This window comes from Chiloscyllium plagiosum, chromosome 3 (assembly GCF_004010195.1).
Source record: "Chiloscyllium plagiosum isolate BGI_BamShark_2017 chromosome 3, ASM401019v2, whole genome shotgun sequence".
NCBI classification, from domain to species: Eukaryota; Metazoa; Chordata; class Chondrichthyes; order Orectolobiformes; family Hemiscylliidae; genus Chiloscyllium; species Chiloscyllium plagiosum.
In genome coordinates, this window is record NC_057712.1 from 13100553 (window position 1) to 13118825 (window position 18273).

An 18273-nucleotide genomic window follows, 5' to 3' on the forward strand; every position below is an offset into this window, starting at 1 on the left:
CCCCCCCCCTCCTCTAGCTTATCTCTCCACGCTTCAGGCTCTCTGCCTTTATTCCTGATGAAGGGCTTTTGCCCGAAACGTCGATTTTGCCTGTCCTCGGATGCTGCCTGAATTGCTGTGCTCTTCCAGCACCACTGATCCAGATACAGGTTATGGTTCGTTAACATGTAAATCCCAGAACTTCTTTTAAGTCACATTCTCGAGACAACTTAAGGTTTTATCACAAAAGGTGCCATCTCAGCTTAGGCAATGCATTAAAGGTATGAGGTTAGAGTCTGTCTGTATCCTATCCCAATCTTGAGTCAGACTGGTTCTATTTCCAAAGTAGGAATTTATAAAGTATTACATGGATTGATTGACAGCATTGGCTGCCTGCAAATTGTGCACTTTTTGAGGAAAATAGAATGTATCTGCAAATACAATTCAGCCCATAGACTTACATGCGTGTGTGCATGCAAGAAAGAGAAAGAGAGTGTGAGTACGTGCATGTGAGTGTGTGCGTGTGAGTGCACGTGAGAGAGTGTGTGTTTGCATTTGTGCATCCTTGGTAAAGTTTGTGTGTGTGTGTGTGTGAGTGAGTGTGATGGCATATAAGCCTGTGAGAGTGTGTGTGCGTGGACGTGTATGTGGGAGGGTGTATTTGCATATGTGTGAGAGAGGGTCTGCGTGATAATGAGTAGTAAGAGTGTGTTTGTATGTGTGCATGTGAGAGAGGGTTTTGTATAGTGGGTTCACCTGTAGTGTAATATGAACCCAAAATCTCGGTTGGGGCCATCCCCAAGAGTACCCAAATTGGCTATCAACCTCTGCTCGGCTACTCTGCATTGTTGCGTATCCGGAAGTCCACCTTGGAGGATGGCCACCTGAAGATCCGAGGCCAAATGTCCCAGACTGCTGAAGTGGTGGGAGGGAACATCCCTTTCTGGTGACTGTTGTGTGGTGTCCATTTATCCATTGCCATAGCGTCTGCTCGGTCCCACCAATGCACCATGCCTCAGGGCATCTTTGCCTGTAGTGTATGAGATAAACAGCTTTGGCTGAGTCTCATGAGTACCTGCTGTGCACATGGTGGGTGGTGTACCCATGGGTAATAGTGGTAGCCGTGTCAATACTCTGACAAGTCTTGCTGTGATTGCCATGACAGAGTTGCATGGTGTTGTGGTCAATGTTGTCCTGAAAGCCAGCCGATTTGCTGTGAAAAATGAACTGTTTAAGGTTTGGCAGTTATTTAAAGGCAAGAAGTGGAGGCGTAGGGAAGGTTTTGGCGAAGGTGCTCATCCTCATTGATAATGTACTGCAGGCTGTGAAATACATGGCGTAGTTTCTCCATTCCCGGGAGGTATTAGATTAGATTACTTACAGTGTGGAAACAGGCCCTTTGGCCCAACATGTCCACACCGCCCCGTCGAAACGCAACCCACCCATACCCCTACATTTACCCCTTACCTAACACTACGGGCAATTTAGCATGGCCAATTCACCTGACCTGCACATCTTTGGACTGTGGGAGGAAACCAGAGCACCCGGAGGAAACCCACGCAGACATGGGGAGAACGTGCAAACTCCACACAGTCAGTCGCCTGAGGCGGGAATTGAACCCGGGTCTCTAGCGCTGTGAGGCAGCAGTGCTAACCACTGTGCCACCGTGCCGCCCACTCCAGTATACGTGTAATGTCATTTCTATTATACTGTAACGTGTAATGTCATTTCTATTATACTGGAGACAAACGTTCCTGGGGTGGTCTGACCAAACCTCCCAGCCCAATGGGCTCTTCTGTTTAGCAAGCTCCCTCCAGCCCAGCTACAGTACCAGGCACTGCAATGAGATGTAGTGACCGGGAAAGAAAGAAGAAAACAGATTGAGAAGACTTTGATGGTATGGGTGACAATGTATTGTACATCATTTATTGCATTTCTATAAATGGCACTGCTTGACTTTAACATCTCTACATTTGAGTCTTGTGTAGTTCTGAATGTAACTGTGTCATCATGATGTCTAACTTGATGTACCATGTGTTAATATCCATGAGAACCAAAGCATTAGGATGATCAGGGATGACGGGCCTGACACCCCTGTATCCTCTGTAACGTATAATGTCATTTCCCTTTAAAATTCCTCACACCAGTGGGTCCTGTAGCCCCCTCCCCTCCAGGTTGACTCAATTACCCCTCTGAGTGTGCTCACAGCTCTTCTCGATATCCAGCATGGTGGAAGGTGACATGTGGTGCTCCTTTGGCCAGTGGCTTCCAGTCTATGCCCCAATACATTAGTGAGACCCCCAAACTTCAGATCTCCTTTCTGGTAAACCTGCTCATGAGCCCCATAGTTTTTGAACTTTCCCAAATCCCAGGTCTCTTTAAATCTTTCCCCTCTCACCCTAAACCTATGTCCTCTAGCTCTGGACTCCCCACTCCAGGAAAAAAAACAGTGTTTATTTATCCTATTCATGCCCCTCATGATTTTATAAACCTCTATAAGGTCACCCCTCAGCCTCTAATGCTCCAGGCAAAACAGCCCCAGCCTATTCAGCCTCTCCCTATAGCTCAAATCCTCCAACCCTGGCAACATCCTTGTAAATCTTTTCTGAACCCTTTCAAGCTTCACAACATCTTTTTGATAGGAAGGAGACCAGATTTGCATGCAATATTTCAAAAGTGGCCTAACCACTGTCCTGTACAGCTGCAGCATGAACTCCCAACTCCTGTATTCAATGCTCTGACCAATAAAGGAAAGCATACTAAATGCTTTCTTCACTATCCTATCTACCTGCGACTCCACTTTCAAGGAGCTATGAACCTGCACTCCAAGATCTCTTTGTTCAGCAACACTCCCTAGGACCTTACCATTAGTGTCTATGTCGTGCTAAGATTTGCTTTCCCAAAATGCATGCAGTACCTCACATTTATCTAAATTAAACCTAATCTGGCATTCATCAGTCCATTGGCTCATCCTGATCAAGATCCTGTTGTAATCTGAGATAGCCTTCTTTGCCATCCACTACACCTCCAATTTTGGTGTCATGTGCAAACTTACTAACTATACCTCTTAAACTCACATCCAAAACATTTAAATAAATGATGAAAAGTAGTGGATCCAGAACCGATTCTTGTGGCACTCCATTGGACACAGGACTCCAGTCTGGAAAACAACCCTCCGCATGACCCTCTGTCTTCTACCTTTGAGCCAGTTCTGTACCCAAATGGCTAGTTCTCCATGTATTCAATGAGATCTAACCTTGCTCACCAGTCTCCACTAGGGAACCTGATCAAATACTTTACTGAAGTCCATGCAGATCACATTCACCGCTCTGCCCTTATCAATCCTCTTTGTTACTTCTTGAAAAAATTCAATCAAGTTTATGAGACATGATTTCCCACACACAAAGCCATGTTAACTATCCTTAATCAGTCTTTGTCTTTCCAAATACATGTACATCCTGTCCCTCAGAATTCCCTCCAACAACTTGCCCACCACTGAATTCAGGCTCACGGACCTATAGTTCCCTGGCTTGTCCTTACCACCCTTCTTAAACAGTGGCACCATGTTTGCCAACCTCCAGTCTTCCGGCACCTCATCCGTGACCATCGATGATACAAGGGGCCCAGCAATTGTTTCGTTAGCTTCCCACAGAGTTCTAGGGCACACCTGGTCAGGTCCTGGGAATTTATCTAGGGCACACCTGGTCAGGTCCTGGTCAGGTCCTGGGAAACAGGACCTGACCAGGTGTGTTTCCAGGACCTGACCATTTATGTGTTTCAAGACATCCTCCTCTATAATATGGACATTTCTCGAGATGTCACCATCTATTTCCCTACATTCTATATCTTCCATGTCCTTTTCCACAGTAAACACTGATGCAAAATACTCGTTTAGTATCGCCCCCATCTCCTGTGGCTCCACACAAAGGCTGCCTTGCTGATCTTTGAGGGACACTATTATCTCCATAGTTACCCCTTTGTCCTTAATGTATTTATAAAAACTCATTGGATTCTCTTAACCCTATTTGCCAAACCTATCTCATATCCCCTTTTTGCCCTCCTGATTTCCCTCTTAAGTATTTTCCTACTGCCTTTATTCTCTTCTAAGTACTCACTTGATGTATCCTGTCCATATCTGACATATTCTTCCTTCTTTTTCTTAACCAAACCCTCAATTATATAGCATTCTCTATACCTAATAGCCTTTCCTTTCACCCTAACAGGAATAAACTGTCTCTGCACTCTTGTTATCTCACTTATGAAGGCTTCCCATTTTCCAGCCATCCCTTTATCTGTGCACATCTGCCCCCAATCAGCCTTTGAAAATTCTTGCCTAATACCATCAAAATTGGCCTTCCTCCAATTTAGAAGTTCAACTTTTAGATCTGATCTATCTTTTTCCATCACTTGTTGCAGCTTTCTGTAGCTTTTCTCCGTTTAAATAATATTCTTTTACTCACCTCAAAAATAAAAACTTCACATTTTCCCACAGTATACTTTTTGCCCACTTTCTTAACCTATCAATATCTTTCTGTAAACTGGGGAGAATCTGTGGAGAGGATCTCCAAGAAGATCACACATATCAACACAGACGTCGAGTTTCCACAGAAATGCAGGAAAGCAGGAAAAATCCCAAAAGGATTATGGATCTCAAGCCCACTCAAGTCGATCTACAACACAAACTACGCGGAGAGACTTTGCCAATGCACCTTGCACAAACTCCTCAATCATCTTGCGTACCAACTCTACAGCAGGCACAACAACCTTGAAATTAAGATGGAGTCCACACTCTCAGCCTGCATTCAGAATACAGCAGTACAGATACGGTACATTTCCAAACAGGCAAGGCGACATAACTACACCACGCACATGCACACCAAGAACAAGAAACTGGAAAAACTTGGCATCACCACCAGCAGTAGCGAAGCCCACCCTGGCACCACAGTGAAAAATGTTATTACCATGGGGAAGTCAATTATCGACTTATCGGACCACACCCCTCAACTGGAAGAGATTGAAGTTCTTCGCAGAGGGTCTCAATTTCTGCCCTACCACTAAAGTGGACTCCATGGGTCTTGCAGCAGTCACAGAGGAATTCATCAGATGAATGAGACTCCAGGAATTGTTTCATGAAGCCAGCAGTGATCCCAGTGAGCCCACCGAGGAACTGGAACAGTCATCACAGGGATCCATAGAGGAGTGACCAAAGGAGGAGTCAACTTGGACCCCACCAGAGAGCCACTGCCCTGGGCTTGACATGTTTGCTCAAACCGACAGGAAATATATAAATGCCAGGTACATCAGAGGCACTCACAAGCTAGAACAAAACATCACCCGATCACAACGCAACACCATCCATGCTCTCAAAAGCAATCACAACATTTTCATCAAACCAACAGATAAAGGAGGAGCTATCATCATTCAGAATAGAACAGATTACTGCAACAAAGTGTACCAACAACCGTACAACCAGGAACACTACAGGCAAATACTGGCCGATCTGACCAAAAAAGCACACCCGTGAACTAAACACATTGATCAGGACTTTAGATCCAGTCCTTCAGAGTTCCCTACGTGCCCTCATCCTACGTACTTCTCGCGTAGGCGACTTCTACTGACTTCCGAAGATACATAAAGCCAACATACCAGGACGTCCCATCGTATCAGGCAATGGCACCCTGTGTGAGAACCACTCTGGCTATGTTGAAGGCATCTTGAAACCCATTGTACAAGGGACCCCGCAGCTTCTGTTATGACAGTACAGATTTCTTACAGAAACTCAGCACCACGACCAGTCGAACCAGGAACATTTCTCATCACAATGGACGTTTCAACACTGTACAGCAGCATTCCCCACAATGACAGCATGGTGGCAACAGCCTCAGTACTCAACACCAACAACTGCCAATCTCCGAGCACCGTCCTACAACTCATCCGCTGTATCCTTGACCAAAACATTTTCACCTTTGACAATCAGTTCCTTCATCCAGACACACGGAACAGCCAAGAGACCAGGTTAGCACTCCAATATGCCACTATTTTCAAGCACAGGTTCAAACACAACTTCTTCTTACACAGGACCTCCAAACAAGACTATACACCAAATATATTGACAGACATGTTCTTCCTCTGGACCCATGGCAAGTAATCACTGAAACAACTACAGAGTGATATCAATGAGTTTCATCCCACCATCAAACTCACCATGAACTACCCTCTAGTATCTGTCTCATCCATGGACAAATGCATCTCCATCAAGGATGAGCACCTCAACACCTCACTCTACTGCAAATCCACAGATAATCTCATGATGCTACACTTCTCCGGCTTCCACCTGAAACATCATAGAACAGCCATCCCCTACGGACAATCCCTAAGCATACATAGGATCTGTTCAGATGAGGAGCAACTTAGAAACACTCAAGGAGGCCCTCATAAGAACAAAGTTTAAAATCACACAACACCAGGTTATAGTCTAACAGGTTTAATTGGAAGCACACTAGCTTTCGGAGCGACGCTCCTTCATCAGGTGAATGTCTTCTGGTGATTGACAATCACTTGATGAAGGAGCGTCGCTCCGAAAGCTAGTGTGCTTCCAATTAAACCTGTTGGACTATAAACCTGGTGTTGTGTGATTTTTAACTTTATACACCCCAGTCCAACATCGGCATCTTCAAATCATGACTCATAAGAACAGGGTACGATGCTCAACACATCGACTGCCAGTTCCGACGTGCCACAGCAAGGAACCGTAATGACCTCCTCAGGAGACAGACACGTGCTGCAACAAACAGGGTACCCTTCGTTGTCCAATACTTCCCAGGAGCTGAAAAACTACGCCATGTTCTTCATGACCTGCAACATATTATCAATGAGGATGAGCACCTCGCCAAGACCTTCCCCACGCCTCCACTCTTCACCTTTAAACATCCACCAAACCTCAAGCAGATCATTGTTCACAGCAAACTGCCTGGCTTTCCAGACAACACCATACAATCCTGTTGCGGCAGACACTGCAAGATGTGTCAGAGTGTCAACACAGATTCCACCATTACATGTGGGAACACCTCTCACCATGTACACAACAAGTACTCATGTGACTCGGCCAACATTGTCTATCTCATACGCTGCAGGCAAGGATGCCCTGAGGCATGGTACATTGGGGAAACCAAGCAAAGGCTACGGCAACAGATGAATGGGCACCGCACAACAATCAACAGACTGGAGTGTTCCCTACCAGTCGGAGAACACTTCAGCGATCTGGAACATTCGACCTCGGACCTTCGGGACAGGCAACAACGCAAAGTGGCCGAGCAGAGGCTGATAGCCAAGTTCGGTACCCATGGTATAAGTTTATGGGCTGAATTTGTTTATTTTGCTCAAAAACAGCATGAATCCACGTAAGATTCTGTAAATCCCTGTTTTAGATTAGAATCGGGGCACAGACAGCCTCACACAGGGCACTTCACACCTTCAATGATTTTCTGGGACAACATGGTAGCTATTGTTAAAGTTCACTTGAGAATGTAACTTTAAGAAAGTTCTGGGATTTACATATGAAAGAACTGAAACCAACATGGTCATTCTTAAAGATAAGAGACTTAACAAACAATCCAGGTCTTTTTTCATGTATAATTTCAGTTACATCCCACTGTAAACTTTTGCTATAAATTCCATGTCCTACAATCTTATACTCTATAGCCACCTGATGAAGGAGCAGCGCTCTGAAAGCAAGTGCTTCGAAATAAACCTGTTGGACTATAACCTGGTGTTGTGTGATTTTTATCTCTGTAAAATGTATCCTTCTTGCAACCTGTTTTTCCATCTATTTTTGATGCCATCTGAAAATTTGGCTACAGTACATCCACTTCCTCCAAGTCATTATATTGTAAACACTTATGGTCCCAGCACTGATCCATGTGGAACACTTATCCCTAGTCACTGTTTCCTACCCAATAATCAATTCTCTATTCGGGCCAATGTAATACCTTCAACACCATGGTGTCTTATCTTACAATTTAACCTTTCGTGATTCCACCCAATATCACAGTTTCCTCATTGTCATTGAGTCAGAATCCTCAATCTCCAAGCTTCACATCACTTCCAGTTTCCAGGCTGTGGCACGTAAAATTTCATCACACAAACTGCAGCTGTTCAAGACAGCAATTTATCAACAAATTCTGTAGAATAATTATACATGGACAATAAATTCCAATTTGCTGATGGTGCCCATATACCACGATTGAAGAAAAAAATGGTTATGGATGAGCTATCTCTTGATACCCATCGTTAACCATAGTGGTTTCTACTTAACACAAGATTTTGTAATATTGAAAGGATGTATTCAGATGGTCATAAAGTTTTTAATTTGGATAGACCAATAAGATGTATTTCATGTTGGTCAGATTACTATTTTTATTTCTTGGCAGGGCTGATTTAAGTAAGCAACCACATTTACATTAGTTGTTTAATCTGCTTTCCCGTGAATTATCTGATCCAATAAAAAAGATCAGAATGCATGAGTCCCTTTGAAATCACTTACCTAAAGTCAATAACATCCATTTCTTAGTCCACAGGGCTGCATTTATCAATGCAAAGAGTAACTCAGAATTGAGAGAACTGAATTTATCGCCAAGAGGGGGTGAAAAACAATCAATCAGTTGTCCGTTTTTTTTGTTTGTTAATCACTGTTGGACAGTACCATGGGTGTCAAGTGAGAATAAGAGATGTATATTCTTTGGCTGCTTCGTGAAATGCAAAAAATGCTGCTTCAAAACACATGAAATAGCCCAACAAAGGCAGCTGGGGTCAAAATTGCTCAAAAGCCAAAATCAGCTGGACAACTAGCATTCTGTGAAACTTCTGGTGGGTCTGAACTGCTAACTATTGTTTAATAACCTTGTCTCCAAGAAAATCCCAGCATAATAGAATTGTCAGTAAAACATAACCTAGAAGAAGATGTGTCAATGACTTTCCACTTGACCTTTGGGGTGGGCCATATGTAGCTGGTTACCTGCAATGCATGCTGTTGTCTTTTTGGTAATTGTTTCTCCCCCACCCAAGGATGTTTGGTCACATGACTCTTGTAGTATTGAACCCTTTCGAAACTTTTGCATAGAATAGAAATTTATTGTCACATGTACTTTTACACGAAAAATACAGTGAAGAGTTTTACAAGTCACCACACTGTGGCGCCTGTATTAATGACAGAAGTCATACGCAATAATGAAAATACATATAATTAAGACAAATTTTTGTCACAGTTCAGTTAATGGCTCCTGGGTGTGGGGAAAGCCGAGTAAGGAACAATGGAAATTCCTGAAGATACAGCCAGGACAAGATTGTCATTCTGGGCTGAGAATGCCATGACAGGACATGCATGGACAAGATGGCAGGCTGGGTTGCTGGAATACTGAGCCGGAAGCCTGCAGCAAATGAGACCACCTTGTTGGGCAGCTGGAAGCCACCTCATCACTGGGCCAGGAGAAGCCTTCTGCAGCCCATCTGAACGCTTCCCTAGAAACGGCCATCGATCTGCGAAACATCCCTTTCACTGATAGCTCCGCTCCTTCAGGTGCCTAGGCCCAGCTGCGGAGATGGGGCCTTCATGTCTGGGCTGGGGGAGTAGGCCCAGGACCTGCATCTCACTCGATGGGAGACTCAGGACTAGGGTGGAGCCATGTGTGGTTTGCCCTGGAGTTGCTGCATTGCTGCCAGAGGCCTCCTCCTTCACCCACTACTCTTCAGGGTTTAAAGGTAAGAAAACAATGAGAAAAGAGATAGAGTAAAAGTGAAAAAGGAGAAAATAAGAGAAAGAAAGTTGATGAGAGCAGATGAACCCCGGCCTCAACTTCCCTACTCAACCATCATCTTGGATGCCTCACAATTTTCAAAGAGTGGTCAACATTTCCTGATTATATCAAAGCTCCTAATGATACGCCGACAATCAAAAAACAACCAGCAACCTGCATTTGTGTTTTCTACAGATAAAACCTGCTTTGGCTGCTCTTTTTTTCCTTGATTCAATCTGCTTCCTTTATATGTTTATGAGTTTGACTGTCTTGAGAACTATTAACCCAATTCCCCATGTCTGTGAAATAAATACTACTTCTGGATTAATTTTACAATCTTGATTAACTCTGGCAATCCTTACAAAGTTAGGGTCCATGAACACAAGGAGTATGGGAAATACACACCCACTACTTAAAAAGGGGAAAATTAGAGCATACCCATATTGACATGTGGTGAGCTATGGAGAAAAAATTGTTTTAAAACTCACAATCTGACTATAACAGCATGGATAGGAAGAGTATAGAGGGATATGAGCCAAATGCTGGCAAGTAGAAGTAGATTAATTTAGGATATCTGATCGGCATGAATGAGTTGGACTGAAGGGTCTGTTTTCATGTCCTACATGTCTATGACCCTATGACTCCATGACTCCATGACTCCAATGAATGGAGACTTTGGCCCCTGGTTCCCAATAGGTTCAATATGACGTTGAGTCCTAGGATGGTCAATTACTGTCTTGGTAACAACGATAGTCATTACTGGCTCATCTTTGCTGTCCAGCTCCTTTGCACCAGTAATGAGGTCTATAACTAAATATCCAAGTGGAAGTTAAAACGAGCTTCAGTGAACAAGATGTGGTCAGTAGGTGGCACTTGATGTCACTTTGAATTACAGCATTCATTATTTTGCTGATAATTAAGACTGATTGGACAATAACTGGCCAGATTGTATTTTCCCTTTCTGTGTTTCCTTGTCCGCTCAATAATTTCTAATCTCTGTTAGTTTTCATGGAATTAGTATATCTCCTCAAGAGAAGCCTTTCTATATCATTGTGAATCATAGTTCCAAAATATACAAGCCCTCATCTATTTCATCAATCTGAATTCCTTCACACTAGTTGGTTGCCTTCTTATTTTTCCTGTCAAATCCCATTCACCGTTTCACCTCTTCCCATTTATGTAATCTCTTCCAGTTTTACCCAAATTCCAAGATTTCTAGATTATTCCAATTCTGATCTCTTGCACATCCCCAATTTATATTGCAGCAAGACCCCCATACCCGCAACTATTAAGACTCTAAGCTCTGGAATTCTCTCTTTAAAGTCTGTCACACTTCTTAGTTCTCTCTTCCTTTTTGAAGTTCTTCTTCAAAAAGCCTACTCTTTATCAAGAATCTGTTACCCTTGTCCTAATAACTCATGATGCTTTTAGTGTCACATTTTGATTGTTAACATTTCTGTGAAATGGGATATTTAATTATGTTAAAGATCTTAAATAAATGGAAGTTATTTTAGTGTGGTCTTTTTACATAAGCCCGAGTGCACTATAGATTCCCACAAAACTGCAGTCAGTTCTTCTTGTGCAATCATTTATGGCCAATATGTTAGTGCAGCTTTAAAGTACATGGTATGTCAATATCCTTTTAAAAGGCTTATTCATGACATCAAAGGACTGTGAGATATAACAGCAGAATTAGGCCATTTGGCCCACTGAATCTGCTCCACCATTCAATTATGGCTGATATGTTTCTCAACCCCATTCTTCTGCTTTCTCCCTGTAATCCTTGACCCCCTTACCAATCAAGAACCTAACTATCTCTGTCTAAAAGACACTCAATGACTTGGCCTCCACAGCTCTCTGCAGCAATGAGTTCCACAGATTCACCATCCTCTGGCTGAAAACATTCCTCCCCATCTCTAAAGGTTGGCCCTTTACTCTGAGGCTGTGCCCTCAGGTCCCAGTCTTTCCTACTAGTGGTAACATCTCCACATCCACTCTATCTAGACCTCTCACTATTCTGTAAGTTTCAATGAACTCCCCCTTTATCCTTCTAAACTCCATTGAGTGCAGACCCAGAATCCTAACCACTCCTGTATCTTGTATGACACGGTATCATGGCATGAGCCCCAACAATGTAAAGATTTTGCATTCATTCATACCTCAGATCACTTGAACATTAGCCCAGAAATTTAGGTGTCTGTGGAATGTAACGTTTATATCTATGTTTCTAACTATAATAAACATCTGTTGGATTCTTCAATACTATGATATTCACACACAGTTAACATAAGCACTGCTGCTTCCAGTAAAATACTCTATTGGAGGCAAAAATACAAGTTCTTTTAAATATGAATTAACCTTTTAGGTTACGTCTAGAGGGAGCAGCAACACATGATGCTAACATCTCAACAAATGTGACAGTCTCCTTAAATTAATCATTTCAAAAAATGAAAGTTAAGTGCAGATTTAACTGCAAAGGGAGAAAGTTAATGGATTGTTTGGCCTCACAGCCAAGCCTTTGCCATATTATTTGGTGTCCATCTTTGAAAACTTAATTCTGTGACCTCTGGATACTTATAGAGTCATAGAGATGTACAGCGTGGAAACAGACACTTCAGTCCAACTCGTCAATGCCAACCAATTTTTCAAACTTAATCTCACCCCATTGGCCAGCACTTGGCCCATACTCCTGTAAACCATTCCTATTCATAAACTCATCAAGATGCCTTTTAAATGTTGTAATTGTACTAGCCTCCACCACTTCCCCTGGCAGCTCATTCCATACATGCACCACCCTCTGTATGGAAAAGGTGCCTCTTAGATCCCTTTTATACGGTGGCACAGTGGTTAGCACTGCTGCCTCACAGCGCTAGAGACCCGGGTTCAGGCGACTGACTGTGTTTGCACGTTCTCCCCGTGTCTGCGTGGGTTTCCTCCGGGTGCTCCGGTTTCCTCCCACAGTCCAAAGATGTGCAGGTCAGGTGAATTGGCCGTGCTAAATTGCCCGGGAGTGTTAGGTAAGGGGTAAATGTAAGGGTATGGGTGGGTTGCGCTTCAGCGGGGCGGTGTGGACATGTTGGGCCAAAGGGCCTGTTTTCACTCTGTAAGTAATCTAATCTATATCTTTCCTCTCTCACCCTAGAGCTATGATCTCTAGTTTTGGACAGCCCCACCCTGATATAGTGATCAGGCTATCCTTTCCTCTCTTCCATCCATAAGTACTCTTGCCCCACAACTGGCTGAGAACAGGCTAATGATCAAAGGCCTTGAAATCCTGAATCAAACTCCTGGACCTCCTTCCCAAACTGCACTGTTTGTGCCACCTGCAGCCATTCAAGAAGACAGCATGCCAACATCTTCTCAACGGCAATTAGGAATGGGTGATAAATGCTGACCAATCTGTGATACCCAGACCCCATAAACAAATGCAAAAATAGCAGGCATCCTGGTACTTTTCATGTCTTTAAAATTTGAGCCAATTTTACAGTTTGCAGTGAAGTAGGGTTCTCATTGCTGACCTCAAAGTAAGTTTCACCAAGATTTAATAATAATTTCTTATCTATCATTATGTAGTTATGTTGCAATAAATTTAACGCTTATTTACTGGACATTCCCAATGCAAAGTTTGAATGGTATCAAGCAGCCAATCACATTAAATATTTTTCACAGATACAAGCAAAACACTCTTCACTGCATCAATACAATAATTCAATAGATCCATGTAACAATAAATCACCCACACATTCATTCATTCAGTTATTCATTCATTAATTTATTTAAAAAACTTAAGGGACTGGAATAAAATCAATATCAGTGTTTTAGAGCAGTTTCAAGATTGGGACACACACACACACAAGGTAAACGGAGAAGCTAAGGTATTCTACAAATGAATTTTTAATTTTAAAAAAATGCTTAAAGCATCTAATCGTTTAATGGTACATCATGATTTTAAAATCATATTTTCAGGATAAAATCTGTTATTCATCAGATACATTAACTATATCACCATTAAAACAATTAGATCTGATTGAACAAAATGTAATGCTGCTTCTAACAGTAATATGGGAGTACCAAAGTTGATTTTCATGATTGCTAGCTCTGGGTATGGACCACAGCACAGCTTTTGACAGGTTGTTTAGTGATAGGCCATAACTTCAGGACGAGGTAAAAACAATGACTGCAGATGCTGGAAACAAGACTCTGGATCAGTGGTGCTGGAAGAGCACAGCAATTCAGGCAGCGTCCGAGGACAGGCAAAATCGATGTTTCGGGCAAAAGCTGCGTTTGCCCAATATCCTGAGATTATGTCAGGGTCAGAGGGGCAATGAAGGCAAACTCTGACACTTCACCACCTGCCAGCTCCTGCTTTCACACTTCTTCAAAGTTGGGCACAAGATATCAGATGCTTCTCCACTAAGGGACACAGTATTTCTTACAGATCGGCTAATTATTACTTACACATTATCGAACTGTATGCACCTTATGTTAGACATTTATAACATTATAGTTTGGCAAATGAATATCAAGACTGCTGATCAAATATGGCTTTTGCTGATGCAGGGAATTCCACTGCTTATCTGTAAACTGTTCAATCATTCATGGAAGCTTTTTTTAAATCTTAAAGGACTTTCTCATCCTTTCATCTTTTGCATGTTACTTAGACACAGAGTTTCCTTTATGTATTATTCATGAAAATGATACAAAATCAATGAGGAAAAATTACATTTTGAAAGTATATCAGTCATGGACAGCATATTGCGCAGAAAGATGGAGTTTGGTCCATTGTGCATGTGTTGGCCGTTTGTTAGAGTTATTTATTGCATACCTTGGAGCTTTCTAATTTATTTTACATTTCAAGTATTTACGCAATTTGATTTTAAAAGTTACTATTGAATCTACTCCCACCACCCTTCGAAGCAATGCATTCTAGAACATCGTAGCTCATTGGATTAAAAAGAATTCTCAAGTCATATCATTCATAATTTTAACGATCACCATCTTAATTCTGTGAATTCTAATTATCAATCAGTCTTCTATAAGAAACATGATCTCATCAATTATTATATCTACTTCTGCAAAAACTGCCTTTAATTTTCTCTATTTGATTTGATTTAATTTTATTATTGCCAGATGTACTGAGACACAGTGAAAAGTATTGTTTCGGGTGCTATCCAGACAAATCAAGCCTTACATAAGTACATCAGGGTAATAGAGCAGAATGCAGAATATAGTGTTACAACTACAGAGAAGGTGCAGAGAAAGAACAACTTTAATATATGAGAGTTCTGTTCCAAAGTCTGATAACAGCGAGGAAGAAGCTGTTCTCGAATCTGTTGGCATGCGTTTTCAAATATTTGTATCCACAGTCAGGTAAACAACTCCAGTTTTTTAAAATCTTTCTTCCCTGATAAAATTCAAGTAGATCTTCTCAAGGGGACTCGTTAGCTTAATTGGCAAGATGGCTTTCAGTCCAAATATGTGCAGGTTAGGTGAATTGGCCATGCTAAATTGCCCGTAGTGTTAGGTGAAGGGATCTGGGTGGGTTGCTCTTCGGAGGGTCAGTGTGAACTTGTTGGGCTGAAGGGCCTGTTTCCACACTGTAAGTAATCTAATCTAATCTAAAATGGCTCAAGTTAAAGTGTCTGTAGACAATGAACCATGGGGCTCCCTTGAGTAGAACTTAAAGGAATAGTAACATCTTCTTAACAACATTTACAAATCCTTGACATCCATCATAAAGTTTGGTGTCAGAGATTGAATGCAATACTCTAGCTAAGGCCCAATCAACGCTTTATAAAATTTTGGTAACGTTTCCGCGCTTTTGTAATTGACACATGTATTAAGGTTTGGGGGGTGCACTACTTCCTTTTTGGTCCCACTCCTTCACTGATCACAGCATATTATAAAATTGATTTGGAGCTGCCGGTGTTGGACTGACAATATGTTGAAGGTGTTAGCCTCCTGTGTTCTCTGTCTATGACCTGATGTTTAGATTGATTATAATCTAAAAAGTGAGATAACAGAGTTTTACATAAATTTACATCCTTTCCACAGCTAGAACCCAACTATCTCCCACCCGCCAGATTGGATCACCATGGCCTCTGGACCAGATCCAAACCTCAAACCGGATCCCAATCTGGTTCACCAAAAACACCACTCCTGACTGGATATAACCTCATTCCTTCCCTATTACTGTGCCTGAAATCCCCAAATCTGAACCCAGTCCAATCTGTCCTAACTACCCCATGTCATTTGGCACCTTATGTATCTGCTCTGCCACGTCCACTCTTCAGTCCTACTTATACCTGCCAACCTAACACCCTACTCACCTGACATCCTATGCCTTACCTCTCTAGCATTCTATAGCAACTACCCGATCCCCTACCCACCTGGCAGTTCATTTACCTGGCAGCCTGCTGTCCCAGCACTCTAACATCACACTGACTTTATTCAACAGCAGCTGGGAATGTGGTTGGTGGGACCTTTAACTGTTGGAATATGGCTGCTGATTGCCGTAGAAAGGGGACATGATTTACACTCTTTTGTCAGTGCTGCTCTATGAAAGAATGATCAGAATGGATGCATGGCTCCACATTTCTGAGGAAGCCCTGACTAGAATCTCCAGTCAGCAATGTGGAGCTTCTTTCTTCCTTAAAGAAAGGAATCTCACCTTCATGAGATTGCCACTCCTTGGAAAATCCAACCCTACTATGTTTGTGATTTTTATTTCATTGATTTGCCAGGTTAAAATGGCATATACCCCAAGTCACAAACTTATATTTACATATGGTGTATTAAAGCATAAAGTGTTCGTCTTTCATTGGTATTTGTTCCACTGAACAGAAAGCTTTTCATTCCAGTATTTTCACTGATATACTGCTATATCACAATGTTTGACAGCACATTTCCTCAACTCTTTTCCTTCCTGAAAACTCCCTCAGAAAACCTAAATGTAAGAAAAAATACACTTTAAGATCAAATTGTGAAAACTTTCCTGCAAAACTGAATATTTAACTTCCTGCTTTGAATATTTTGAATCGATTTGAAGGCTTAAATTGAAATGTTGCTGTCTGTATGACAGGAATGAATTTTTAAAACTTTTTTTTAAAACTAAGCTGAGAGTATAAAGAATGAAAACGTCAGTGACATATATTGATCAAGACTTTCAGTGATTAAATTGATAATATTCTTTAGAACAGAGGTAATGAAATCATTCAATACCCAAATGATGTGATTTAACATTGATATTTCTGTTCCATGAATCAAGGGTATGTGCTTACTTGCGTAAACGTGTAAGGAGCCACTTATACCAAATCCGAAGATATCTTAACCTAACCGACTCAGCAGGAAACTAAGGAAATCAGATCATCTGCGCATTTTACTCCTTATCTGAATTGAAGTCCATGGAAAGTGAAATTGCACTGTGAAACAGGCAGCTGGTCTAATGCAATTGGTTCACAGGTTAGATTAAAATTATCAGCCGGCTGCCCTGAAAAGAAATGATCGGTTTTAAGCAATAAAGGAAAGTGAACTAAATATTTTCCAATGAATCCTGTTTTTTAAAAAGTAGTCAATCATTTGAGGCAGCTAATGTATACATAGCAATGGTGCACAAACAGCAATGTGCTAAATAGTGGGAGGCAAGGGCCTATTGTTAATGCAGAGACTCAGGTAATGATCTGGGGACCTTGAGTTTAAATCCCACCATGGCAGATGTTGAATTTTGAACTGAATAAAAACACACAGGGATTATGAGTTTAATGATGACCATGAATCCATTGTTGATTGTCAGAAAACCTTATCTGTTTCACGAATGTCCCTCAGGGAAGGAAACTGACATCCTTATCTGGTCTGGCCTATATGTGACTCCAGACCCACAGCAATGTAGTTGTTTCTTAACTGCCTCTGGGCAATTAGGGAAGTGCAATAAATGTTTCATCCCATGAATGAATAAACAAAACACCAAGGCAATCAGACTTGGTGTTTTGTTTACTCATTCATGGGACGATGTAAAAGAAACATTGAAACATTGAACAAGATCAGGCCAATTAACTCTTCAAATTTGTTGTCCGAGTCATTGAAATCATTATTTTTCTGCACTTTAACTCAATTATCCACCTTTGCTGTATATCCTATTGCAAATGAACAATCAATTATATCAATTGACCAAGCATCCACAGCCACCCTGAGGAGAGTATTTCAAATTTGTACATTTTGTGTTCTTAGGGCCAGGTAAGATGGAATGAATCAGCTTCATTCCGTTCCCCTCAAGAACAAGTATATCGTTTTGGATACTTGTTGGGGGGACGACTTATCATGGGTAAGCAATGGGGTTCAGGCCTCTGGCATGGAGCCTGTCCCCGTTGCTCAGAAGGGAAGGGTGGAGAAGAGCAGAGCAATAGTTATTGGGGACTCGATAGTTCGGGGCACAGATAGGCGGTTTTGTGGGGGCGAGAGAGACTCACCTTTGGTATGTTGCCTCCCAGGTGCAAGGGTACATGAC